At 40.4% G+C, this 27,674-nt stretch overlaps 1 protein-coding gene across 5 annotated transcripts in view; it reads right to left on the reverse strand.

Annotated features, from left to right (window-relative positions):
• Window positions 1-27,674, reverse strand: part of CBFA2T2 (CBFA2/RUNX1 partner transcriptional co-repressor 2) — a 150,155-nt gene that overhangs the window by 74,027 nt on the left and 48,454 nt on the right. The window contains exon 1 of one of the 5 annotated variants that reach the window (XM_008995520.5): window positions 10,993-11,335. The exons of the other annotated variants lie outside the window; for them this stretch is intronic. The gene's annotated coding sequence lies outside the window, so the exon portion shown is untranslated. Of the gene's footprint in view, window positions 1-10,992; window positions 11,336-27,674 lie in introns of those variants that run through there. 5 annotated transcript variants of the gene reach the window in all.

The following is a 27,674-nucleotide window of genomic DNA, read 5'->3' on the forward strand; positions in this document are numbered from 1 at the left end:
GCTTAAATATTTCAGGGTGTAATTGCTAAGAGTTAGGATATTTATATAGGCATAGTATCAAAATAATTAACATTAATACCCTATCACCATCTAATTTATAGATATTATTCTAAAATTTATGAGATGTTTCCTCATATAAACTTTTTTTTTTTTTAAAGACAGGTTCTCACTCTGTCACCTAGGCTGGAGTACAGTGGCACAATCTTGGCTCACTGCAGCCTCTGCCTCTAGGGTTCAGGCAAATTCTTTTGTCTTAGCATCCGAGTAGCTGGAATTATAGATGTGCACCACCATGCCCTGCTAATTTTTATATTTTTAGTAGAGACAACTTTCACCATGTTGGCCAGGCTCATCTTGAGCTCCTGGTCTCAAGTGATCCCAAAGTGCTGGGATTACAAACATGAGCCACTGTGAGCCGCCATGCCCAGCTCCTCATATAAGCTTTTGCTGTTGTTGCTATTGCTTTTGAGATAGGGTCTCACTCTGTTCCCGGGTTAGAGTGCAGTGGCGTGATCATAGCTCACTGCATCCCTGACCTCCCAGGCTCAAGTGATCCTTCTACTTCAACCTCCCAAGTACCTGGGAGCACAGGTGCATGCCACCATTCCCAGCTAATTTTTATATTTTTTGTAGAGACAGGGTTTTGCCATGTTATCCAGGCTGGTCTCCAAAACCTGTGCTCAAGGGATCCACTCACCTTCGCCTCCCAAAGTGTGGGGATTACAGGCATGAGCCACTGCGCCCGGCCTCTCATATAATTTTAACTGAGGGGTTAAAATTTAGCTAAGGGCTTCCTAGGACCAGGGAATACTACTCAGTCATAAGAAGGAACAAACTACTGATCAAGACAACAACATGGATGAATCTCAAACGTGTAATGCTAAGTGAAAGGAGCCAGACACAAAAGGCTACACACTGTATGAGTCCACAGGAAAATAACTGAAAAAGGAACAAAAAACAACTTCAAATCTCCAAAACAACAGAAATCACCACTCCTGGCCAGGCACGGTGGCTCATATCTATAATCCCAGCACTCTGGGAAGCTGAGGTGGGCAGATCACCTGAGGTCAAGAGTTTGAGACCAGCCTGGCCAAAAATTAGCCAGGTGTGGTGGTGGGTGCCTATAGTCCCAGCTACTCTGGAGACTGAAGCAGGAGAAATGCTTGAACCTGGGAGGCGCAGTATGCAGTAAGCAGAGATTATGCCACTGCACTCCAGCCTGGGCCACAGAGTGAGACTCCAACTCAAAAACAAAGAAAAGAATATAATGTTTGTTGTGGGCAGGCAAAAACAAACAAACAAAAAAGAAAAGAAATCACCACTCCCAAGTGCTGCTGGAAAATAACTGTCAACCTTTATACTCTAACCTCATTTAACTATCATTCAAGTAAAGGTGAAATAAAGATATCTTCAGATCAACAAAAAATGTACTACTTACAGATTCTCCAAGAATTATTAACAGATATATTTGGTAGAAAGGAAAATTAACCTAGAAGGAAAAATTGTGATAAATATGCAATGTGATCAGATAAATATATTGGTAAACCTAAATTAATGGCAGCTTTAAAAATAACAGTAATTATTATTTTGGCTGGGAGTGTAACACATAAAATGGAAACAAAATCTTCGACAGTAGTAATGTATTGAAAAAGGTAGTAGCTGAATTTGAAGTATTCTAAGACCTCTGTACTATGAATTGATGTTTTAGACTTTATGTAAAATACATATTAAAATTTTAAGTTATCATCAAAATAAGAAAAATGAAACATCTGTCTTTAAACTCACCCACTATTTTCACTTATCCAGTTAAGAGTATATATTGATTTGTGCATACAAAATGTGAGAAAACAAAATATAGTAGTGCATTAAAATGAAACAAATCAAAAAAGTCAAAGAGCCTTAAACATTTTTACTGAAGTGTTTGAAACTGACTCTAAAAAAACAACGAAATTCCCAAGGCAAATCACCAATTCTCTGTTCCTTCTCCGGACCCACATAAAAAGATTTGTTGTTAGAAATGGTTCGCTTGGATGGGAAGGCAGGGAAACACTTTAATTCATTCTCCAAGATAAAGATGGAAATGAACATTTCTAGGTCAATCACAAACCAAGTCTGTTGTCTTCCCTACTTTAGACATGAAGAATAGCCAGTACTAGGGAAAGGCAAGTGAGGAGCCTAGGGCCCAGACAAAGCACATGTGGCTATTTGCCATGCTTATGTACTTAGGGAGAGAGAAATACAATTTGCTTATGAAAACCTAACTTCACATTCACGGGCAAGAAAACTTACTGCCAGTTTCACTGTGGCATCAGCCCTAGGAATGACAGAGGACAACTCAGTAAAATTAAAAGAGATGAAAAGGAAATGAGTCTCACATTAGACCACAAACTCCTTTTACTATTCAACTGTGTTTCCCAGTGTATACAGTAACAGAATGAAAGAATCAGTAAGTCCACTGAAGAAAACCCCCATTCTTCCTAAGTACCAAAAAGAAGGGCTAACAGCATATATACTCACCTATAGATATGGACAATATCTATAGCAATACTGATCAACAGTCCCAACTTGTACTAGCTCCAAACTTCAAAGTACACTTCATTTGGAGTCAGAGAAGGCTGGTGCAAATCTCAACTCTTCTCCTTTACTGACTTCTCTGCCTTTCCATTTATCCACTGCTTAAAATGAAGGAGCAGATTACAAACCTCTGAAAAAAAACTTGTCAAATATTACAAATCCTAACCTATTCTAAATATAATCACATTGCTCTACCTGGAGGCTTGCCTTCATAGGAGCTGTCAGGTAAAACGCTGGCTGCCAGAGGCTTTTCACATCTAGTACAATTTTTTGTTTGTTTTTGAGATGGAGTCTCCCTCTTGTTGCCCAGGCTGCAGTGCAGTGGCACAATCTCAGCTCACGGTGACCTCTACCTCCTGGGTTCAAGCGATTCTCCTGCCTCAGCCTTCCCAGTAGCTGAGACTACATATGTGCACCAACATATCTGGCTAAATTTTTTGTATTTTTAGTGGCTCATACCTAGAGGCATGGTTTCACCATTTTGGACAGGCTAGTCTTGAACTAGTGGCTCATGCCTAGAGGCAGGGTTTCACCATTTTGGCCAGGCTACTCTCGAACTCCTGACCTCAGGTGATCCACCTGCTGTGGCTGGGATTATAGGTGTGAGCCACTGTGCCCGGCCGTTTGTTTGTTTTTGAGATGAGATCTGGCCATGTTCTCCAGGCTTGTCTTGAACGACTGGGCTCAAGTAATTCTCTTGCCTCAGCCTTCTGAGTACCTCAGATGACAGGCACACACAACAGGGCCTGGCTCTAGTGCCTTCTTAAACTCCAAAAGAAATAGAATATAAAGAAAGAAAAAAGAAAAGAAAGAAGAAAGCCAAAAAAAAGACATTTATTTACTCCAACAGAAATGGCCCTATATTTCAGAGTCATGAGAAAAACTCTATGCAGCTAAGTTTAAAACATTGAAATTGTTACTTTAAATGTCCTAAATATCAAATAATTTAATTTAAAATGCCGTAAATTCAAGATTTTACTTTAAAACTGGGTTACACTGCTGAACTCTGAACTCTCAGCAGGCAAACATCAATGACCTCCCTCTTGACTTCCAGGGCTATTGACTTGTGAAGGCTATCAGAATACCCTTCACTGATAGGGTAGTGACTTTGTTAAGGTCACAACACAATTCATCCAAGTCAGTAACAACTTTGGATTGTCCTTAAACTTCTATCTAGGGTTTTAAGACAGTAATATCTATAGCAATACCAGTCAACATTACAAACTGGTACTAGCTCCAAACTTCAAATCAAAGTACACTTCATTTGGAGTCAGAGAAGGCTGGTGCAACTCTTCCGCTTTACTGACTTCTCTACCTTTCCATTTCTCCACTGCTTAAAATGAAGGAGCATTTATTACCTGTTAATAACCAAAATGGAACACTTAAATTTGTTTACTGATGAAGGAAGAAAGAAGTCTAAAACATTGACCTTCTCATTGTGGTGGTTATTCCAATGACTAAACTAGAACAACTACTTGTGTAAACACAGAGGACAAACAACAAAATCATGCAAAATTAAAGCATTTAATAATGACTGCATATTGTTTTCTCCCAAAAAACATCTTTTTAAACTAGGTCCTTTTCCTAACATACTGCCCACTGAGTTAAATTTAATAAAGCAAAAAGCAAGTGATGAAAATTTTTGTGTGGCCTACCCCCACCCTAAGGGCCTACTGAGACATGATTTGCTTGAATATTATGGGTGTGGCATGAAATATTAAGGCACTGACTAAAATTTCCCATAAAATCCCATCCAAAGTCTAAAAGTTTTACTACTCAGAAACAGATTCATTTCCAGACATTTAAAAAATTTACTATTCAACTTCTGACACTCTGGTGTTTCTACATTTAGTATTTAGGGAGGAGGTGATGGGGGTGGGGAAAAGGGTGTAATTAGTTTTGCTTGTAAAACGTTCATCACAGTTGTAGCGCCAACTGAGCTATACAGCCTATTGGGGGTCTAATAGATTTCAGGGTATTATAGTTTGAGTAATAGACGTTGGGGTTGTGGTGGAAATCAATAAATGGCTACTACTTCTGTGCATAGACCCATATGGAAGTAATCAAGCGCAAGGGTGGCAGCTGGGGCCAATAACAGTCACCTGCAGTTGAGGGACATGGGGGTTTCAGATGGGTTTTTAATGCTAATTTCCTACAGAAACAATGAGCTAGAAAGAGCAGAGTAACAGACGAGGCCGGATGAAGAGAGACCAGCCAGAACAATGGCTGCACCTGGTGCTGGGAGCAGAGGGACAGAGCCGGCACGCGCCCGCCAACAGCAGAGGACACATCTGTCACCCTCAAAGCAGCCCATCCCCCAGCTCTTCCAGCAGGGTAAGTGATGCAAGGTCCCTAAACGTTAACAGCTTGCCACACGGCAACAGGTTTGAGTTTTTAAGGCTGCTGTATTCTCTACACGCACCCTTCTCCTATGACTAAGAATTAGTTAAGGAAGTGGGTTCTCTGTCAGTCTCAAGTGAGACAGTAAAAATATCCAAGACACCCATTTTAAGTAAGTCTTTTAGTTATTGTGATTCCAGTGTTTTAGGGGGACTAGGAAAAATCCCAAGGAAAGAGAAATCTTATTGAGTGCTGATCATAAGATCAGCATGATAGTGAAGTATCATGCTAGCTTCTAATTAAATCCATAGAACTCATTTTTATTCCCATTTTACAGTTGAGAAAACGGAAGGTTAGAGGTGAAGGTCAAATTAGCTATGGTTACACAGCCTAATGTCAAAGCCCACACATAATCTTTCACCATCTTCTCTCCATCTATCCTAACTACCACAATCAAATGAAAATACAGTAGTCCCCACCTTGTCTGTAGGGGATATGTTCTAAGACTCCCAATAGATGCCTGAAACCCTAGACAGTACCAAACCCTATATGTACTGTGTTTTTTCCTATAATACATTCCTATGATAAAGTTTAATTTACAAATTAGGCACAGTAAGAGATTAACAGCAATTTAAAAAATTATAACAATATACTGCAATAAAAGTTATGTGAATGTGGTCTCTCTCTCTCAGAATGTCTTATTGTACTGTACCACAGGTAACTGAAACCTTGGATGGTGAAACTTTGAGTAAGGGGAGACTACTGTACATACGCCATTTGCTGCAGAGCTCCAGCTAGGAGAGACAACGGCAGATAACATGTATGCACATACACAGAATTTTATCCCACCTTGCCAGGCATCTCTAACAAGCTGCTGAGGATTAAATGATAACAGGATTTCCACTAGCTGTTGCTTTAAACAAAACACAAAGAGTTGCTTTTGCAGGTTTTGGCATGCTTTAGGAAAATTAAATCCATATGCATTTTAAATTTCCCAGAATCAGTCTGTGTCATAATATAGTTCTCAAAAGTCTGTTTGTCAAGTCCAACAGCCAGTGAAAATATAACCACCAGTTATAGGAGGTTGTTTTTCTGCAAGATACAACCATCACTTATTCCTTTATTCGCTGACTTGAACTTGGAGGGAAAATTGAACAATCCAGAGTCCATTATGGTAGAAACCTTTTAAATCACGGCTTCCTGGTATATAAATCACACATATAAAAGAGAAGATGGAGGCCGGGCACGGTGGCTCATGCCTGTAATCCCAGCACTTTGGGAGGCCAAGGCGGGTGGATCACGACGTCAAGAGATCGAGACCATCCTGGTCAACATGGTGAAACCCCGTCTCTACTAAAAATAGAAAAAATTAGCTGGGCACGGTGGCATGTGCCTGTAATCCCAGCTACTCAGGAGGCTGAGGCAGGAGAATTGCCTGAACCCAGGAGGCGGAGGTTGCGGTGAGCCGAGATCGCGCCATTGCACTCCAGCCTGGGTAACAAGAGCGAAACTCCGTCTCAAAAAAAAAAGAGAGAGAAGATGGCTATGTATGCATAATGATAAGTATCTCAGAAGTAAACAACTGATCTTGGATTTGGAAAGACAGCAACAGCTAGACATACTTCAAAACATGATAGAAATGAATACTATGTAATTATGCATTTAATAAAGTTTAATTTAAGGCACTGAGCTCCAGAAGAAAGGGAACTTTTCCATCCTGCCACTGTGCTCCTTCCACATATGAGAGATCCACATCCTTCCCATCCTTTTAAAATTCTGATCAAATGCTACCTCCGGATTCCCTCAATTGGTACTAATTTTCAAGACTCACTACTTTTTGCACTTTTTTTTTTTTTTTTTGAAACAGAGTCTCACTCTGTCACCCAAGCTGGAGTGCAATGGCACGATCTTGGCTCACTGCAACCTCCAGCTCCCAGGTTCAAGTGATTCTCTTGCCTCAGCCCCCCAGGTAGCTGGGATTACAGGTGGATGTCACCATGCCCGGCTAATTTTTGTATTTTTTAGTGGAGACTAGGTTTCGCCACATTGGCCAGGTTGGTCTCTAACTCCTGGCTTGATCCTTCCACCTTGGCCTCCCAAAGTGCTGAGATTACAGGTATGAGCCACTGCGCCCAGCCACTTTTTGTACATTTTATCTCCTCTCTGAGGTACCACCTTTTTAAAAAAAATCCCTTACCATACTGTCACATATAACAGGCAATTCAAAGAAACATTCTTAAAATGGGTGTCCTGGGCCGGGTGCAGTGGCTCACACCCATAGTTCCAGCACTTTGAGAGGCCGAGGCGGGTGGATAGCAAGGTCAGGAGATCGAGACCATCTTGGCCAACATAGTGAAACCCCGTCTCTACTAAAAATACAAAAAAAAAAAAAAAAAAAAAAAAATAGCTAGGCGTGGTGGGGTACGCTTCAGGTTTCAGCTACTTGGGAGGCTGAGGTAGGTGAATCACTTAAACCTGGGAGGTCGAAGTTGCAGTGAGCTGAGATTGTGCCACTGCACTCCAACCTGGCGACAGAGGGAGACTCTGTCCCCCACCCTCCACCCCCTGCAAAAAAAAAAAAGGTGTCCTAGAAACTCAACACAATTCTAGTCTAAGCTCAGCCAGTAACCAGGGTTTTGAACTCTGAGCCAGGGAGACTATTTTCCATCCCATTATCCTTCCTCAACTTTCCTTATCTATAAAATAATGTGTTTGACTAGGTTACCCTGAGGATCCTTTCCAATCCTGACACTGTCCATAGGTCATCTCTGGGGACTTATGAGTACTTCTAACATTGAGTACCCTTATAACAACCATTAATGAACCAATCTTTCAGATCTACTTGAATTTTTCCAGTTGTGTATTAAATAAATTTGTTCACTCGGAAGTATTTTTTGATGTTCCAGCAAAGCCACTTAAACGTCATTATCCCCATCTCCAGTTGATTGGCATTATTGCATTATGTGCCTCCAGCCCAACAAGGACCCTCACTATGAAAATATCCTTGGGTCATTACTGGAAGCCAAATTAGGAGAATTTCCTCATTTCATAGCAGTAAGCTTCTCAGGATGCTTTCATAATCTTCAGAAAGAACCATTATTTTCTCCAGTATTCAACTCAAATATATCTGCAAACCTCTATAGCAAGCAGTACGCTCCTGAACTGTCAGGTCCTGGCAGGACTTTTAATCACCCAACTTTATTTATAGTGAGTGAATCTTCACATATTAAAATGCATATTATTTCTTATTTATTATGTTTCTTGAAACTCTAGCACCAGAAATATTCCTGGCATGGACACACAGTCACATGAAATCCCCTTTAAGACCTCTGTAGAAGACCTGATCCTACAATACACTAGCATTAAGTCCTTTTCTTTTCTTTTTTTTTTTTTAAGATGGGGTTTCACCATGATGGCCAGGCTGGTCATGAACTCCTGACCTCAGGTGACCACCCACCTGGGCCTCCCAAAGTGCTAGGATTACAGGCGTGAGCCACCGAGCCCGGCTGCATTAAGTCCTTTTCTTCCCACTCAAGTCTCCTGGGCTACAATGGAAAGTGCTTTCTCACTGAAGGAGTACCATGTGAATTCAGTATAAACACTATATCCTCTCAAGTATACAGAAAAGTCCCAAAGATGCTTGCTGAACAATGCACCTATCAAAAGAGATGCCCCCAAATTTTTATGAAATCATTTTAGTCAATTTGGTATAAAAGAAAACTTGAGAAAAGTTCCATTTTAAAAGTCTCCTCTGGCCGAGCGAGGTGTCTCACACCTGTAATCCTAGCACTTTGGGAGGCCAACGTGGGTAGACCACCTGAGGTCAAGAGTTCAAGACCAGCCTGGCCATCATGATGAAACCCCATCTTAAAAAAAAAAAAAAAAAAGTCTTCTCCAAGTCAGGTGTGGTGGCTCACGCTTGTAATCCCATCACTTTGGGAGGTTGGGGAGGCACTACTGCTTGAACCCAGGAGTTTGAAACAAGCCTGGGAAACATGGCAAAACCCAAGCTGCATTAAAAAATACCAAAATTAGCTGGGCGTGGTGGTGCATGTTGTGGTCCCAGCTACTCAGGAGGCTGAGGTGGGAGGATCACCGGAGCCTTGAAAGGGTCAGAGCTGCAGTGAGCCATGATCATGCTTCTGCATGCCAGCATAAGAAACAGAGTGAGACCCTGTCTCCAGAAAAGAAAAAAATAAATAAAAAGAAAAGAAAAAGAGGGCCAGGCACAGTGATTCACGCCTGAAATCCCAGCACTTTGGGAGGCTGAGGTGAGTGGATCATGAGGTCAGGAGTTCAAGACCAGCCTGACCAACATGGTGAAACCCTGTCTCTACTGAAAATACAAAAACTTTGCCGAATGTGGTGGCATGTGCCTGTAACCCCAGCTCCTCAGGAGGCTGAGCCAGAATAATCGCTTGAACTTGGGAGACGGAGGTTGCAGTGAGCTCAGTTCACACCACTGCACTCCAGCCTGGGCAACAGAGCGAGGCTCTGTCTCAAAAAAAAAAAAGTAAAAGAAAAAAGTCCCCTCCACCTCAAGAATCTAAATATAAAATTGAAGGAAGAAATTGAATAATACTATACTACCCACTTATTTACCTAATTAACATAAATAAAGGCTGAAGAACTTTAAGGAATAAAAATATTTTTTAAAGTTCCTATTTCAGAAATGGTAAAATTTTTGCATGACTTGTAATACAGGGGCGGGGAAAACAGAATTTTCCAGCAGGGGTCATGGGGTAGGGGGAACAATTTAAACAGTGTTGTCACAAAGCAGTACAATTCAGTACCTCACTCCTGCTTGTTGACTTTTTCAAAATTCTTCTGTTCTGGTATAGTTTGGTGAAGATAACACAGAACATTCAGAACAGATGCAGACAATCTGGGAGAGGAGTACAGCAAGAGGAAGGGCGCCCTGAAAACTAGAACCACAGACCAGACCCATTCTTGACCAAGAGTTGAAGTTCAAAATGCAAGGGGTTTAGGAACCCATCACAGCAAAAAGAGTGAACATCTAGAACTCTTGAAACTAAGTGCCAGGTGCCAGACAAATTTCCCCAAAAACAACATGAATCAGGAATTAGACAAAATAGAGATTCAAAGAGAATAGTGGCTTGCTTGAGATGAAGAATGACTGAATAATGGCTATACAGTTTGTGTAACTCCCAAACTTACGTTCTTGCCATAGAATATGAAAAGGAGGCCTGGATTCAGAGGCAAAACATGAGTACAATGTATGGAAAGGCAAAAAGTGGCTAGGAACAGTGGCTCATGCCTTTAATTCCAACACTTTGGGAGGCTGAGGCAGAAGGATCACCTGAGTCTAGGAGTTTAAGAGACTAGTCTGGGCAACACAGTGAGACCCATCTCTAAAATACATAAATATTAAAGAAATAGCAAAAATTTAAAATAGGCATCACAAACTAACAAGGACTACAGAACACAGTACATAGTGATATGCACATGAATTTACTAAATAACAAGACTACCCCAAACTCACAATTCAAGTCAGATTTGTTCATGTTATTTATTTTATATGTAGGAAGTAAATAGAAGAAAACAGCAAAGGAGCAAAGCATAAATTACAAAGAGATATATCTAAAATGCAGAGATGCTGTTAGTTTTGCTTCAATCTCTTTTAGTTGTAATTTGCCTGCATATACCGAAATAAAATCTGACAATAGAGTGTCTTACGAGCCATCTTTTTAACACGGCCTATTTGTATTATGCACACTAAAGGGAAAAAGAATTCCCTCTAAATAACACAGAACAATCCAACATGGAAAGCCTTCAAGAAATATTTGTGGGACTACTTTTCTAGCTGTAGAATTCATACATTACATCTGATTATTAACTAAATCTTGCATTCAAAAAAGCATGACATTCAAATATAAAGGTGGCAACAGAAAAATGAGAAACAAATAAAATGAAGCATTAAAACAAAACTGAGAAAGGCTGAACTTGTATCAAATATCAAAAAACATTCATATCATCGTAATCTGAAAGAAGCAAAAAGCTTTGAAAGGCAGAGAATTGTGCACTTTAACCCCCAAAACTAAATTAAAATGTACTTACCCCAAACGCCCAGATTATAAACAATCCAGATTCTTAAATATACCAAATTTATTTGACACAGATATTTAAAAGCTCCCCTTTTTCTCCTCCTAATCTTCAAAGCTCAATCGGAGACCAGCCTTCCTCTTCCTTTCATTAGCTGGACATGTGTCAGCTCTCTCACATCTGCGATTTCTCACTGACTAGAGCTGCCTGTCCCATTCCAGGGAAACACAGATGGATCCCAGATGGGAAGGTCCTGCCAAACAGACCAGCTCTTCACCTTGCCAGAATCCCCAGATACAGTCAGTCTCTCTCTGTCTCTCTCTTTTTCTCCCTCCCTCCTGCTTCCTCTCTCTTCACTACCCTTCCAACCCTCCCTGTTACCAGGGCTCTTTGCCAGCTGATGTCACTAAGTACACACCTCCCGGTGGCTCCTGGCCAATCTGACATTAACTTGTTAAATACGTGTAATTTGTTTATGGCTGACAATAACAGCAAGGATATTGTGCAAAACCTATCTGTGCAAGTCCCTAGTGGAGTAACATGTAGAGACACACACAGACACACAGACTCACATTTTTGGGAACATTCAAATGTTTAGTAATTACCATTTAAAGTCCTACATACTGTTTGATTTCTGCTATTGTTTAATAGCTTCTGCTTTTTGAGCCAGTTTTTAAATCCTACATACGACAAATTCCTTCTTAAATTATTAAAAATCTGTTTTAAACATGTAATTGGAAGAAAAATATAAAGTTGCAAATTAATTTGGGGAATATAAACAGAAATGTATGTAAACGATTCACACAAGCTGCCTCTCAGACCCAGACTTGGTAGCACTGCAAAACTGGCACGTGATTAAAATAAGACAATGCAGGCAACATGGTTCTGATACTGTGAAGATTATAAATGGAAGATGGGAACACAATGAAAAATTGTTTTAAAACAGAGCAAATATAAATGTGAGAAATAACATAATGTTTAACATTAAAATAACTTGCGAATATAAGTGTCAACGATAAGCAGCCAAAAACAAAACATATTTTTAGAACAATAACAGTGAAAATCCAGAGAGATGACAGAAACCCATAAGGTCAGAGTTTAATCCTTTATACCTTAAAGAGCTAGCATATAATAGCTGCTCAGTCAATTTCTGCTAAATGAAAATCGATGGTTGACAACTGATATCATACTATAGTAACAGAAAATGTTCCCACTGGGGCAAATTGGGTGAAGGGTCCAATGGACCACCCTGTATATTTCTCATTATAACTTCCTGTAAATCTATATTTTAAAATAAAAAGTTAAAAGATTGGGAGGGTGGCAGCCAGGTGCGGTGACTCACACCTGTAATCCCAACACTTTGGGAGGCCAAGGCGGGCAGGTCGCTTGAGCTTAGGAGTTTAAGACCAGCCTGGGCTATATAGTGAGACCCCATCATTAAAAAAGAAAAGAAAAAGAAAGGCTGGGCACCATGGTTTATGCCTGTAATCCCAACACTTTGGAAGGTCGAGGCAGGCAGATCATGAGGTCAAGAGATCCAGACCATCCTGGCCAAAATGGTGAAACCCCGTCTCTACTAAAAATACAAAAATTAGCTGGGCATGGTGGTGCACACCTGTAATCCTAACTACTCAGGAGCCTGAGGCAGGAGAATCTCTTGAACCTGGGAGGCGCAGGTTGCAGCGAGCCGAGATCACGCCAATGCACTCCAGCCTGGTGACAGAGCGAGACGTCTCAAAAAAAAAAAAAAAAAACCAAAAACCAGAAAATAGATGGTGGCAAGGCGGGGTGGTGTCTTGGCTTCTTCCAGGGTTATATTACATGACACATACCCTAACTAAAATCTACATGAACAAAGATTCGGCATGAAAGATCCTCTGCATATATATATATATAAAATCAAACAGATGTGGTTATAATTCTCTAACCTTTAACCTTCTACCATACTTGGGATATATCTGCAATCTGTGACCAATTTTTCTGTCACGGCAATTTTTGGCAAACAGGAAGGAAGACAATTTCTGTCAAGGACAACTTAATGGCTAGGTTTTAGGGCTTCAGTTCATACCAGTGATGGTGATAATATTGTAAGAGCAGCAGGTTCAGTGTTTGCCATGTGTACTCACTAAGAGTAAGACTATTCTAATTCCCTGCATTGCCACCAAGGTCCTATATTAAAGGACCTATAAGGTAGGTATTATTCTCAAAGTTATAGCTAAGGAAAGTAATCTTTAAAAAAGTTAATGCCACATAACTAGCGTCAGCATCAGGTTGTTTGGATCCATAGCCAGAGCACTATAACCCACCGTCGATGAGAAAATGAATCCAAAGATGTTGCTGGCTGTCTTGGATCACTTGTTCTCAAGGAAGCCAGCTACTATGTCATGGAGACACTCAAGCAGTCCTAAGAGCCTTCCACATGGAAGATCTCTTGCCAATAGCTAGTATCAAATTGCCCACAATGTAAGTAAGCCATCTTGACAGCAGACACCAAGCCACTACCATCCAGCTAAGGCATCTCAGAGTTATGACCCAGAGAAACCACATGAGATGATAAATATTTATTGTTATTTTATTTTTTAGGTGAGAGTCCAGGCTCAAATTTATTGTTACTTTAAAAGAAAAAGATGGGTCTTTCACATCTAGCACCCAGACTATGGAACCTAAATAGCATTTCCCAATAATAGGAAGTAGGGTTCTTTGGGGAAACAGTTGACTCCAGGTACATGGCTAAAAATGTACAAAACTTGTCATAACAGAAAGCAACTAGGCTATCAAGCACTTCTGGAGTTATGCCCCAAGGACACAGAGAGAGTCAATGTGAAGAGGCTCCCACTAAAAAAGATGGGATAATTTCAGGAGCAATAAAAAATTACCGTAATTGGGACAGGCATGGTGGCTCATACCTGTAATCCCAGCACTTTGTGAGGCCAAGGTGGGCAGAAGTTCAAGACTAGCCTGGCCAACATGGTGAAACTCTATCTCTACTAAAGATGCAAAAATTAGCCAGCTATGGTGGCACATGCCTGTGGTTCCAGCTACTCAGGAAGCTGAGGCAGGAGAATCACTTGAACCCGGGAGGCAGAGGCTGGAGTGAGCCAAAATCATGCCATTACACTCCAGTCTGGGTGACAGAGTGAGACTCCATCTCAAAAAAAAAGAAAGAAAAGAAACTGAAATTGATTGAAACACAACAAAATGTTTAAATCACGAGTTCAGAATAGTACCTATAAAAAAAACTAATTGATTACTTGTCTTTTGGAGAATACTTGAGAACCAAACTCGTTGTTCTAAAATCTGGTAAATCAAGCATTTCATCTGTCCTTCCTATATGAACTGTACCTCCAGTTAAGTTGAAAAAAATTGTTGGGCACGATGTTGGTTATTTGGATGATGGGCCTACTAGGAGCACAAACCTCACCATTATGAAACACAACCATGTAACAAAGATGCACATGTACCCCTGAATCTAAAATAAAAGATGCAAGAATTCTCCCCAAAAGAGTTGGTGAAAATTGATCTCTATTGAAATAATCCAACTAACAAATGACAAAATAATATACCTGGAATATCATCATTTTGCATATCCCTAATGAAAAAAACGACTCTAGCTTATCATCATCAGTTGCCAGTATTATAAAATGAGAGACATCTGGAAATTAATATGCCTCCTAATGAAGCATTCTTGACCCAAAAAACAAGGAAAAATGAATCTGATTGAGCCAATTTATAAAACATTGAGGGGATGTAGGAACATGTTAATGGCAAGATGACGATGCAATTAGCAAAGTCTAGAATGTGGAAAACTTTATAGTCCAAGCACCCCAGATTCTTAGGAAAAGAAAGGGAGACGGAGAGAGTTAGAGGAGAACCTACATTAAAAGAGAAATAACTGCCTGGTGCAGTGGCTCAAATCTGCAATCCCAGTGCTTTGGGAGATTGAGGAGGGTTTCTCACTTGAGGCCAGGAGTTTGAGACCAGCCTGGCCAACATGACATAAACCCTGACTCTACTAAAACCACAAAAATTAGCTGAGCAAAATGGCACACACCTGTAATCCCAGCTACTCAGGTGGTTGAGGCAGGAGAATCACTTCAATTCAGGAGGCAGAGGTTGCAATGAGCTGTGATCATGCCACTGCACTCCAGCCTGAGTGACAGAGGGAGACAGAGTCTCAAAATTAAAAAAAAAAAGAGAGGGAAATAAAAGACCTAAATGTGGCGGGGCACAGTGGTTCATGTCCGTAATCCCAACACTTTGAGAGACCAACACTTAAGGGCAGGAGTTTGAGACCAGCTTGGGCTACATACCAAGATCCCATCTCTACAAAAAAATTACAAAATTAGCCAGCTATGTTGGGGCATGCCTGCAGTCCTAACTACCTGAGAGGCTAAGGTGGGAGTATTGCTTGAGACCAGGAGTTTGCGGCTGCAGTGAACTATCCCACCACGGCACTTCAGCCTGGGTGATAGGGTAAGACCCTGTCTCTCAAAAAAATATAGACATAGAAATACACATGTAAATACACTTTCATATACACATTTCCTAGCTGTTTGCTGAGAGGTTCTAGAAGCAGTGACCCCTTGTAAAAATGAACATCCACATCTTGATTTCCAAACTACATTTTTTACTAAAACCAAGGATCCTTGGAGAAATCGCTGATCTTGGGTAGGACAGGGAAAGCAAAAGATAAGCATGCAACACCTTGTGCAAGAAAGTAACAGACTGCTCAGAAATGAGAGTATGTCAAAAGAACTACTAAAGCCAGTTAGAAAGCACTACCACTGGAATTGTGCAACAATTTAAGGATCAAAATAAAGAATGGTAGCAACTGATTACAGCATAATCCATAATTTTTCTGATCAATCAACAAGGAAGAAAGGAAAACATTCCTTCATCAGAATGCCAACATGTAAATATAGAAAGAATGATGGAATTAGAAAATGAGCACTAGTTGGGTGCAGTTGCTCATGCCTATAATGCCAGCACTTTGGGAGGCCAAGGTGGAAGAATCACCTGAGACCAGGAGTTCAAAATCTGTTTCAGCAATATAGTGAGACCTTGTCTCTAGAAAAAAATTAAAAATTAAAAACAAGAAAAATCACTACGTGGATGCTGAGACTACTAGTAAACAGGAAATTTAAAAAAAAGTCAACATCATCTCAAAATACATCCAACAAATTACTAATTAATCACAAAGAGAAAAATCAGTAATTCTGCAGTGTAGTAACCTGGCAGACATGACCTTTAAATGATTAACCAATCACTAGTATTGAGACACACTGATAATGTGCCTCCCTAAACGAAGCATTAAGGAGAATACATCCCTTCTATAGTATTTCAGCCCAAAATTCATAACATTAATATAATCAAAAGGAAACAGCAACGAAACCCAAATTAAGTACAAAACAACTGGTCTGTATTGAAAATTGTGATGGTCAAGGAAACGCAAGTAGGAGGAGTGGAGGATCGGGCAGGCTGAGGAACTGTTTTAGAATAGGGAAGATTAAAGAGCCACGGTGGCTCACACTTGTCATCTCAAAACTTTGGGAGACCTGGGATGGCAGCTTGAGCTAAGGAGTTAGAGACTAGCCAGAGCAGCATACTGAGACTCCATCTCTACCAAAAGTAAAAAGATTAGCCAGGCATGGTGGCGTGCGCCTATGGTCCCAGCTATTTAGGAGACCAAGGTGGGAGGATCGCCTGAGGCCAGGAGGTCAAGGCTGCAGTGAACCATAATCGTACAACTGCACTCTAGCCTCAGAAACAGAGTGAGACCCTGTCTCTAAGAGACAAGAAAAAAGAAAGGGGAAAGACAAGGAATAAAGAGACATGCTAGTTAAATTCAGTGTGTGATCACAGATCGAATTGGATTAAAGTATAAAGGCGATAAAAGACATTATTGAAATACTTTATAAAATCTGAATATAATCTGTGAATTAGGTTAATAGTATGGTATTATTACATTTTCTGATTTTGATAATTTTACTGTTGTTATGTAAGAGAATGCCTTTGATTTCAGTATTCACATATTTGAATATATACATTTCAGTATTTACATTTAAGTATTTATGGATAAAAGAGCATATTTCCATTTTCAGAGTGGTTCAGGAAAAAAGGTATACATACAAAATACACACAATGATAAAACAACTGGAGAAAAATGTAAACAACTTATAAAAAGTTGCAAGAACTCCTAAGTATTTTACTGTATCCCCCCCCAAAAAAAATAAAAAATCAGAAAGAAAAATAGGCCCCATCCATGACAAGAAAGTATGAAGACATTCAGACACACTTGTGGGTATTAAGTGAACATGTATATTAGTCCATGATCTAACAATCACATTCAAGACAGTCTCTTCTTTGGTTTCTTCCTCTAATGATGACAACTATACGCCATTATAATTTTTTTTTTATTTAATTGGGCAGCCATTAGTCTGAGACAGCTGGCTCCAGTGCCTAGTAAGCAAACTGAAGCCCAGTGTAAATATAAAACAAAACTTAAGCTTAACCAATCAGAAACAAACCTCTAAGTAGGGACTTTCCACTGGATCACATCCAAATAAGGCAAATCCCTAGCGGTAGCCAATCAAATAATTCCTTTACTTTGCTGCGTTCAGTCTATAAAAGCCTGCTGCTAAAGCAGAGCTCTCTGAACTTCTTCCAGTTTTGAATGCTGCCTGAATCCTTTAATGCTCACCTAAATTCTGATAATTTTCAGTCTGAAGTTTTTATTTAAGCAATTCTGAACATTAAGTTATTTTTCTTATTCATTTCATACCTATAATGGCTCACCGCTTAAAGATAAATATTATTTTAAGTTTTTTTATTCATTTCATACCCATAATGGGTTACTGCTTAAAGATAAATATAAAAAACTCTGACATTCAATCTAAATAGAAAACATAAAAATAATTCTATAAATACACTTGAGATGCAGACACTTGAGTTTGATTCATCACATCAAATTTCTCATCTAGCACATAAAAATGATTCTAGACTTTCAAACATTATTAAAAAAGAAAAACAGCCAGGTGGGGTGGCTGATGCCTATAATCCCAACACTTTGGGAGGCTGAAGTGGGCAGATCACCTGAGGTCAGGAGTTCAAGACCAGCCTGACCAACATGGAAAAACCCTGTCTCTACTAAAAATACAAAATTAGCCATGTATGGTGGCACATGCCTATAATCCCAGCTACTGGGGAGGCCGAGGCAGGAGAATCACTTGAACGTGGAAAGCAGAGGTTGCAGTAACCCAGGATTGCACCATTGCACTCCATCCTGGGCAACTGGGCAACAAGAGCAAAACTCCGTCTCAAAAAAAAAAAAAAAAAAGAGAGGGGAAGGCGCGGAGAACTAGAGGACGCCACACTTTCAGACAAAGTCTGGTCACTCACGAAGCAGAAGATCCCCCAGTGGTGGAAACACACGAGTCGCCAGCGCGACTCTCGTGGTCGGCGCAGCGGTTCCGCCGGCACCTCGAAGCGGCAGCGCTCAGCACAGAGTAAACGGGACCAGCTCCCCTTCTGACCGAGGTTTGGAGCCCCGGGAAGGCAGAGTCGCCTACTACGGAAACAAGAAGGAAGCCCGACAGGAGAATCCTGGGCAGAAAAGCACCATCAGTTTTAACGCCGCTGCTCTGGCCCTGGGAACTAACAACCTGGACGTCCACTCAAGAGACCTAATCTGAAAGTTGGTAATTTCAAAGACGACAGGAAGATAAATTTACAATGACGGGAAGAAACCAGCGTAAAAAAGCTGAGAATACTCAAAGTCAGAATGCCTCTCCCTCTAAAGATGATCACAGTTCCACGTCAACAATGGAACAAGGCTTGATGGAGAACGAGCGCCTCCTGATGACAGAATCACTCTTCAAGGAATGGATAATAACAAACTTTGGTGAGTTAAAAGAACATGTTGTAGCCCAACGTAAAGAAACTAGGAACTTTGAAAAAAGGTTTGATGAAATCCTATTGAGAATAGACAACTTAGAGAGGAGTATGAGTGAATTAATGGAACTGAAGAATACAATACAGGAACTCCGAGAAGTATGCACAGGTTTAAACACTCGAATTGTTCAAGCAGAAGAAGGGATATCAGAGGTCAAAGTCCAACTTAATGAAATAAAACGTGAAGAAAAGATTAGAGAAAAAAGGATAAAAAGGAATGAGCAAAGTCTCCAAGAAATGTGGGACTATGTGAAAAGACCAAATTTACGTTTGATAGGTGTACCTGAATGCGACGGAGAGAATGAATCCAAGCTGGAAAATACCCTTCAGGATATTATTCAGGAAAATTTTCCGAAACTAGCAAAGCAGGTCAACATTCAACCCCAGGTAATACAGAGAACACCACAAAGATATTCCTCAAGAAGAGCAACCCCAAGGCACATAATCGTTAGATTCACCAGGGTTGAAACGAAGGAGAGGATACTAAGGGCAGCCAGAGAGAAAGGTCAGGTTACCCACAAAGGCAAGCCTATCAGACTTACAGCAGATCTCTCGGCAGAAACTCTACAGGCCAGAAGAGAGTGGGGGCCAGTATTCAACATCCTCAAAGAACAGAACCTTCAGCCCAGAATTTCATATCCAGCCAAACTAAGCTTCACAACTGAAGAAAAAATAAAATCTTTTATGAACAAGCAAGTACTCAGAGATTTTATTACCACCAGGCCTGCTTTACAAGAGCTTCTGAAAGAAGCATTACACACAGAAAGAAACAACCAGTATTAGCCTTTCTAAAAATACACCAAAAAGTAAAGAGCACCAACATAAAGAAGAATTTACACCAACAAATGGATAAAACAGCCAGTCAACATTACATGGCAGTAACCCTAAATTTAAATTGACTAAATTCCCAATCAAAAGACACAGCCAAAACTCAACGGCATGTTACATCCAGACCTGTTTCACATGCAAGGATACACAAAGACTCAAAACAAAGGGATGGAGAAAGATTTACCAACCAAATGGAGAGCAAAAATAAATAATAAATAAATAAAAAGCAGGAGTTGCAATTCTTGTATCGGATAAAATAGATTTAAAGCAACAAAGATATAGTATAGTGGTAAAAGGATCAATGCAACAAGAGCTAACGATCCTAACACACAGATAGGAGACTTAGATTCAATGAGACAGAAAATTAATAAGGATATCAAGGACTCGGACTCAGATCCAGAACAAGTAAACTTAATATTTATAGAGCTCTCCACTTCAATTACACAAAATATACATTCTTGTCAATACCACATCACACCTACCCATAAGTTTAAATGAAACATTGATTGGCCATTATTAATACCCAATTTTTTTCAAAATAAAGCAATATTTCCATTTACTCTCCCTCTTTCTCTTCCTCTTTCTTCCTCTCCTTTACTTATTTTTTTTTTCTTTCCTTCTCTCAAAAAAAAAAAAGAAATCAACTTGTAAACCTCTAGATCCAGGTCGGCAATGTCTCTTTCATTGCTTGATTTCCTTTCTTCCCTTCCCTCCCTCCCTCCCTCCCTCCCCGCTTCCTCCCTTCCTTCCTTCCTTCATCCCTTCGTTCCTCCCTACCGTCCTTATTCCCTTCCTTCCTGCCTTCCTCCCCCCCCACCCAAAAAAAAAAAGAAAGAAAAAAAGAAAAACAGGTTGGACGTGGTGGCTCACACCTGCAATCCCAGCATTTTGGGAGGCTGAGGCTGGTGGATCACTTGAAGTCAGGCATTAGAGACCAGCCTTATCAATATGGTGAAACCCTCTCTCTACTAAACACACACACACACATACACACACACACACACACACACACACAATTAGCTGGGTGTGATGGCAGATGCCTATAGTCCCAGCTATTCAGGAGGCTGAGACAGAATTTCTTGAACCCAGAAGGTGAAGATTGCAGTGAGCCAAGATTATGCCACTGCACTCCCGCCTAGGTGACAGAGTGACTTCCTCTAACAAAAGAAAAAAAAAAAAAAAAAAGAAAGAAAAAAAACCAAAAAACTAAACTCTGAATAGCAACAAAGTAGCTTTACAAAGGAAAAGTTCTAATACTCAAACACCTACTGAGGTTACACTAAGTGCAGGAGACACAGTAAAGAAAAATAATATCTAGTCTCAGGGAGCTTGCAGTCTACTGAGAAAAGTAATGTAATTATCATACAAATAAATCAGGTTTAAAATCGGGGTAGGATGGAGATGAAGAGTATTTAAAAGTATTTCAGGCAGAGGGAACAGAATAATATAGGAACCATGAGATGGGAAAAGGTATGACTAGCATAAAGAACCAGGAGGAAGTCAGCATGTTGAGACAGCATTAAATCTGCAGAAGGAAGATGAAATGGAGTGACAAGCAAGGGGACATTTCACACAGAACTTTGCTAGGGTGCAGGGGACAGCATGAGCCCATTTGTCTCACTTCCTAAATGTTAGATAATCTTGCAAACTCCTATGACAACAAAGGCTTTCTTATTGACTGTTCTGTCTTATTCACTTTCACATCCACAGGGCTTGACGTGTTTAACACTGCTCGAAAAAATGTTTAGAATCTGAAACGTTGTTTCTTTTCTATCTAGCACCTGTTTAAACAGCTCAAGATCCAGTTATTAGTCCACGCAGTCTCATAACATCAAGTCAAATTCAACTTAAAATAAAAGTTTGGGGACTCTCCACAAACAAGATATTCTAATTTTCCAATGTATATGATAAAATACAGATTCCTGTTTTATTAGTTATTAAAGACTTCATAAATGCCTGAGTATTTGTTTTATACACTGAGCATTATGAAGCTTAGAAAAAAATTTGTCAACTTAAAAAACAAACAGGGAAGCAATCAAACTCAAAAGTGATCCTGAAAATTGATAACCGAACAATTCTGATGTTTGAGTCATTAGCCCTTATGTGACACAAGTCAGGAATCAGCAGCTGTGGACCATCATTTAAATGAATTTTATGTAAGCAGAAAAAAAAGGGCGAGGAGGGCAAGAAGAGAAAAAGAAAAAGGATAATCAAGAATTCAACTTAACTGTAATAGAAGATTTTAAAAAGTTGATGGAACAGACCAGGCAAGGTGTCCCACCTGTAATCACAGCACTTTGGGAGGCCAAGGTGGGTGGGTTTCCTGAGGCCAGGAGTTTAAGACCAGCCTGGCCAACATACTAAAAATACAAAGATTGGCCGGGCGTGGTGGTGCATGCCTGTAATCCCAGCTACGACGAGAGACTGAGTCACAAGAATTGCTTGAATCCTGGAGACAGAGGTTTTAATGAGCTGAGATCACACCACTGCACTCCTGCCTGGGCGGCAGAGGAGACTTCAGTCAACAATAACAACAAAACTGATGGAACAAAAGCACAGAAAAGAAATGGAAGTCAAAATTTTCACTTGCTGGAATGAACCAACAGTTAATCCTAAGTAAGGGATGCGCCATTATTCTACTCAAATCAGACCACCAACTGATTTCCTTCTTTCACTGTGAACACCGCTGTCAAATGAGCTCTTCACCTGAAAAACTATTCATACTTAAAGAATTATTGCTCCCCTTTGGGAGCAATGATTCCTCACAGAGTTGACAACTCTCCACCTCAACCCATGTAGCTTCCAACCCATGTAGCTTGACAGCAGATAAGAAGACCACATTAAAGCGTAGTGTGGTGGCTCATTCCTGTAATGCCAGCACTTTGGCAGGCAAAGATGGGGTGGATCACCTGAGGTCAGGAGTTCGAGACCAGCCTGGCCAACATGGTGAAACCCTGTCTCTACTAAAAATACAAATATTAGCCACGCATGATGGCATGAACCTATAATCCCAGCTACTAGAGAGGTTGAGGCAGGAGAACTGCTTGAATCTGGGAGGCAGAGATTGCAGTGAGCCGAGATCTTGCCACTTCACTCCAGCCTGGGCAAAGGAGCGAAACTCCGTCTCACACACACACACACAATTTAGTACTTAAGGCTTTCAGTTTTTGTTGACCAAATGTACCCATTACTGTTCTCTGAGGACAGGTAGTATGTACTGATTAACATATTTAATGCTTATTTGTTGGGGAAATTAAAATATGGTGTTTGTTTAAAAAATAAATATAACAGGATCAAATCACAAAGCATTAGCTTAGAAAGTATCTAGGCCGGCCGGGTGCCGTGGCTCATGCCTGTAATCCCAGCACTTTCACAGGCCAAGGGTGGGGATCATGAGGTCAGGAGTTCGAGACCAGCTTGGACAAGATGGTGAAACCGCGTCGCTACTAACAAGACAAAAATAGCCAGGCATGGCGGTGCACGGCTGTAGTTCCAGATACTCGGGAGGCTGGGGCAGGAGAATCACTTAAATCCTGAAGACAGAGGTTGCAGTGAGCTGAGATTGTGCCACTGCGCTCCAGCCTGGGCGATGGAGCAAGTCTCCCCAAAAAAAAAAAAAACAAAAAAAACAGAAAGAATCTAAGCCAATCCCTCCATTTAATTAAAATAGGGGGAGGAAAGTTAAGGTCTGAAAGGCTGAATTAAATTTCTATTAGATGTGATGTGTTCAAATCAAATTACGTTCTCTTCAATAATTTTTTAATGGGAGGATTTTGGCAAAAAAAATTAATAATTTCAAGACTACTATGCTAATAAGTATTAAAAATTACTGCCCAGAACTGGTTTTCCCAAACATTTTCCCTATCCTGTCCCATCCGAAATAAAGTATCATTCATACTTGGGGTATATACCTGGTTTGCAAGAACAATGTAGAACATTATTGCATTTGTCATAAAAATCTATAGCTCTTAACATACTCCAGAAGGCTTTATGTGCAAAACAAAACTGACTGTCCAAAATCTTGTAAGATAAGACAGGTATTTATTGAACCCTATTTTATAAATTTAAAAACAAAGAAGGACATTGTCTTTGATGTGCCTGAAATCCTAACATAAACCCCAACTCCCAGTGTTCTAAATCCCCCTGTTGGCCCCAATCTCTCAGGATACCTGAAAACAAAACAAAACAAAACAAAACAAAACAACAACCCAAAGCAGCAGTCATCTATTATACATAAATGACATCTGCAGGCATGTGCTGTACTTGGACTACTCCTCTGCAGCAGGGGAAAAATCCTGTTGTCCCCCTGGCCCCTACAAACATTTAAATAAGTTTTATTGAGGTATAATATACAGATCATAAAATCTGCTATTTTCAATGTACCAGACAATGATTTTTAGTAAATTTATAGAGTTGTACAATCATCACAATTCCATTTCAGAACATTTTTATCACCCCCAAAAGATCCCTGATGTCCCTTTACAGCCCTAGATAACAACTAATGTTGCTTTCCCTATCCTTATAAATTTGCTATTCCTGGACATTTCACATAAATGAAGGGATATGTCATCTTCTGTGAATTCTTTATTTAAGCAAAATATTTCTGAGCTTCATATATTTCTTGATACATTCTCTATAGCATGTATCAAGATTTATTCCTTTTTACTGCTGAGTAGTATTCTACTGATGAATATACCACATTATGTTTATCTATCAACCAATTACAGGGCATTTGGATTGTTTCCAATTTTTGGCTGTTGAGTAATGCTGCTGGGAACAATGCTATACAAGTTCAAAATGGTTTTTTTAAATTTTTTTTACAAATTTGTCCAGTTTTATCTGCTTTATGGAGGGGGCATGTCCAAGCACCGTAATCTACCATTGCAGAAATTCTGCCCTAACCAAATAGTTTTTAATAATTTCTTGATTATTTTGACATTATGCTCTCATCGGTAGTTTGTTAACTAATATTAATGTCAGGTTTAGAAAGATTTTCCCTCTCCCAAATTATAAGACTATACACCTGTATGTTCTTCTAGAGAATATACACTCTCATGGTTTCACTTTTATTTAGTTCATTTTTTAAAATTAATTAATTAATTAATTTTTTTTTTTTTTTTTGAGTCGGAGTGTCGCTCTTGTCACCCAGGCTGGAGTGCAATGGCGCGATCTCGGCTCACCGCAACCTCCGCCTCCTGGGTTCAGGCAATTCTCCTGCCTCAGCCTCCTGAGTAGCTGGGATTACAGGCACGCGCCACCATGCCCAGCTAATTTTTTGTATTTTGAGTAGAGACGGGGTTTCACCATGTTGACCAGGATGGTCTCGATCTCTTGACCTCTTGATCCACCCGCCTCGGCCTCCCAAAGTGCTGGGATTACAGGCGTGAGCCACCGTGCCCGGCCCAATTAATTAATTTTTAAGGCTAGTCACGTGAAGCAGTGGGAGTGGAGAAGGAACAAAGGAATCTGTAACTGGTTGTGATCAATTAGTTGTAAACACCGATGCACTCGGACCAGCCATATAGATCATTTTTAAGTAGAATGAATGAATATGGATGGATGGATGAATGGACAAGGTCTTGCTCCGTCACCAAGGATGGGGCTGAAGTGCAATGGAGGAAATCATAGCTCACTGAGGTCTCAAACTAATGGGCTGAAGTGATCTTCCTGCTTCAGCCTCCTGAGTGGCAGCAACTAAGATGAGTGCCACCATGCCTGGCTTTTTGAGGGGGAAGGGTAGACAGACACAGGGTCTCACTATGTTGCCAACACTGGTCTTGAACTCCTGGCCTCAAGCAATCTTCCCATTTTGGCTTTCACACCTGTAATCCCAGGGCTTTGGAAGGCCAAAGCAGGCAGATCACCTGAGGTCAAGAGTTTGAGACCAGCCTGGCCAACATGGTGAAACCCTGTCTCTAATAAAAATACAACAATTAGCCAGGTATGGTGGTAGGCACCTGTACTCCTAGCTACTTCGGAGGATGAAGCAGGAGAATCGCTTGAATCTGCAAGGTGGAGGTTGTAGTGAGCCAAGATTATGCAACTGCACTCTAGCCTGGGTGACAGAGCGAGACTTCCTATTAAACAACAACAACAAATCAAACCTTCCAGTACTCAAAATAAAAGGAAACCGACGGTGCATACTAAAACTCATGAAATGCCCAGCACTTATAAGACAGGCAGAATAATCCAGAGATCCTGCCTTCTTTGTACAATTTCCAACTTGATATACTGCGATGAAATATTCTTCCTATACCTCAGGCCATGTACAGTCAGTGGCTCATGCCTGTTATCCCAGCACTTAAACAGGTAGAGGTGGATCACTTGAGCCCAGGAGTTTGAAACCTGCATTACAGCAAGACCCCATTCTCCACAAAAAGAAAAAAAGACAAAAAAACAAAGCAAAACACAACAAAAAACAAGTGTAACTCCCCTACACCTCAGTAAAGTATTTCTGGTTTTATACATAAAAATTAGTCAAAAAAATAATAATCACTTCACAGAGAGGTTATTACAACTAGTTTTGTTGACATGCCTTCATTCAAAATACTGGGAATCCCTGGCACACACACACACATTTTTTGAGACAGGATCTCACTCTGTTGCCCAGGCTGTAGTGCAGTGGTGCAGTCATGGCTCACTACAGCCTTGACCTCCTCAGTTCAAGTGATCGTCCTACCTCAGCCTCCTGGGTAGCAGGGACTACAGGTGCATGCCACCATGCCTGGTTAATTTTTTTGTAGAGATGAGGTCTCAAACTCCAAGACTCAAGCTATCTGCCTGCCTCAGACTCCCAAAGTGCTGGGATTACAGGCATGAGCAACAGCACCTGGCCATTTTATATTTTTACTTTTAAATTTTTTATTTCTTAGAGATGTGTCACTCAGGCTGTAGTGCAGTGACACCATTATAGTTCACTGCAGCCTTGAACTCCTGAGCTCAAGTTATCCTCCTGCCTCAGCTTCAAAGGAATAGTTGGGATTACAGGCATAATCTACCATGCCTGGCCCCAAACAGATTCTTTATTTCCAGGTTTTTGTTTTTTTTTTTTTTTGAGACACAGTCTCACCCTGTCGCCCAGGCTGGAGTGCAATGGCATGATCTCGGCTCATTGCAACCTCCACTTCTGGGGTTCAAGTGATTCTCCTGCCTCAGCCTCCTGGGTAGCCAGGATTACAGGTACCCACCACCACACTCAGCTAATTTTTGGTATCTTTAGTAGAGACAGAGTTTTACCATGTTGGCCAGGCTGGTCTCGAACTCCTGACCTCAGGTGATCCACCCGCTCTCAGCCTCCCAAAGTGCTGAGATTATAGGTGTGAGCCACCACACCCGACCTTTATTTCCAGTCTTTCAACAAAATAAGAAACACGGGACATAAGAAAAATTAAACCATTTAGTACCCTAAGGATAGTCAACATCTCTGTTGGAAACACAAGATACTAAGGTTAATAACGGGTCTTCCACTTTTCTAAAACAACTTTAGAATCTATATATAAATGTATCATTAATATATCCTGTTGGAAAATCCTATAAATTCTTCAGTTAATTATAATTATTCTTCTGTATTTTAACAAAGAATTTTACTTTTACCACATTCCCTTAATAAAGACTGATATTCCAGACTTTTTTCTTTTTTGAGATGGAGTTTTGCTCTTGTTGCCCAGGCTGCAACCTCCGCCTCCCGGGTTCAAGCAATTCTCCTGCCTCAGCCTCCTAAGTAGCAGGGACTACAGGCGTACACCACCATGCCTGGCTGATCTTTGTATTTTTAGTAGAGATGGGTTTTCACCATGTTGTGTGAGGCTGGGGTCAAACTCCTGACCTTAGATGATCCACCCACTTTTACATCCCAAGGTGCTGAGATTACAGGCATGAGCCACTGCGCCCAGCACAATATTTCTTCACACTTTTAATAA

Source organism: Callithrix jacchus, chromosome 5 (genome assembly GCF_049354715.1).
Source record: "Callithrix jacchus isolate 240 chromosome 5, calJac240_pri, whole genome shotgun sequence".
Classification (NCBI taxonomy): Eukaryota; Metazoa; Chordata; class Mammalia; order Primates; family Cebidae; genus Callithrix; species Callithrix jacchus.